The sequence below is a fragment of the Vulpes vulpes genome, chromosome 12 (assembly GCF_048418805.1).
Source record: "Vulpes vulpes isolate BD-2025 chromosome 12, VulVul3, whole genome shotgun sequence".
NCBI lineage: Eukaryota > Metazoa > Chordata > Mammalia > Carnivora > Canidae > Vulpes > Vulpes vulpes.
Window position 1 is genome coordinate 107491821 of NC_132791.1, and position 1866 is coordinate 107493686.

At 34.0% G+C, this 1866-nt stretch overlaps 1 pseudogene; it reads left to right on the plus strand.

Moving 5' to 3' along the window:
* The first annotated feature begins 1041 nt into the window (after nucleotides 1-1041).
* LOC112920401 (U6 spliceosomal RNA) lies at nucleotides 1042-1140 on the plus strand (annotated as a pseudogene).
* Nucleotides 1141-1866: the final 726 nt, after the last annotated feature.

Consider the following 1866-nt stretch of genomic DNA (forward strand, 5'->3'; position numbering starts at 1 on the left):
TATATAAGCCTTAATCTTGAAATTCCATAAAACCCTGACATACCTCAGCTTTGGGAAATAGTCTTTTAATGGAAACTTTATTTTTAATTAGATGCATTTATATTTTCTTCCAGAATGGAAATGAAGTTGAGAAGCCTTATGATTTTGCAATATTTGCATTTTATGAAACATTTATTTTACTTATTAAGGATTTAAGAAGTTTTTGAGTATAGTTGACACACAATGTTATCTTAGTTTAAGGTGTACAACATGGTGATTCGGCTTCTCCATGCATTACTCTATGCTCACCACAAGTGTAGCTACCTTTTGTCACCATCCAACATTATCACAATATCATTGACTGTATTCTCTATGAATGCCTTTTATTTCCATGACTTACTCATTCCATGCTTGGAGGTTGTATCTCTCACTCCCCTTCACTCATTTTGTCCAGCCCCCTCCCTTCTGGCCATTATTTTTAAATGTGACAGATAGAAGCATTTTATTTGAAGAGTTTGATCCTATGTGAAATGAAAGTAATTTGGGTGGAAACCCAAAAACAGAAACGTTGAAGACATTTGAGCTGAATATTTGTATACTTCCTTACAAAGAATTAGAATTAGGAATATTCTGTATTTAGTAGAATTTGGTCTGATGTCACCTGACCACCTGGAGATTTTTCTCAGTAAAATATAGCATGGTCTAAAAGATGAGTCCATTGGCAAAGCCAATAATTTCAAATTTATTAAACAAAAATTTAACTTTTAAGAAAATTAAAAGAAACTTTAGGATAAAATTAAAAATAATAAGACTGTCTTAATAAAAATAAATTCTACAGCAAAATATTTGTGACAGCTTTCAAGTCTGCTACAGCTAAGAAACTGATTAAAGTATACAAAGATACATCAGGAATAATTAATCTGCTTGTGTTTCTTAATGTTCAGAACATTAATATAAAGAGGTTTAAAAATTTTGGCCTTAATGTATACAAATATGTGATTTTTTTGTCCTTCAAACAGACTTTTGAAGAGTCTTTTTGAATAGAACTATCTATGGATGTGCCTACTTTGGCAGCAAATACACTGAAATGGGAATGATACAGAGAAGATGAACATGGGCCCTGAGCAAGGATGACACACAAGGGAAATATCAGGAAAGGACACAGAACATAAAGACTTCTAACTCTGGGAAACGAACTAGGGGTGGTGGAAGGGGAGGAGGGCGGGGGGTGGGGGAGAATGGGTGACGGGTACTGAGGGGGACACTTGACGGGATGAGCACTGGGTGTTTTTCTGTATGTTGGTAAATTGAACACCAATAAAAATTAATTTATTAAAAAAAAAGGATGACACACAAATTCATGAAGTGTTCCATATTTTTAAAAAATAGGTGATGGGACTTAAGGAATGCACTTGTGATGAGCACTGGGTGGTGCATGGAAATGTTGATTTACTATATTGTACACCTGAAACTAATATTATGTTGTATGTTAATTAACTGGAATTAAACCAAAAACTTAAAAAAAAAACAACAAAGAAGAACCTTATTCTTTAAAACAACCAAAGAACTTTCTATGAATACATAAAGCCAACTTTTAAAATCAAGAAATCACCCATGGAATATTTTCTCTCTTCCTTTCCATTTGAGTATCTCCTCTCCTTCTTTCAGGGCCAGTTCAAGCCTGACCCGATAAGGAACTATTTCTCTGAGCCTTTTATACATAACGGATTTCTCATCATCTGAATTATCTCTGAGTCTCTATGACCTTGCACTGAATTACCTTTTCACTCACTGTAGCTTTTAGGTGGTTTATACCATGTCTCATAGCTTTTGTGTCCCTGTATAAGAGTAAGTGCTCAAAAAATGTGTGTTGTTGATGACAGTATG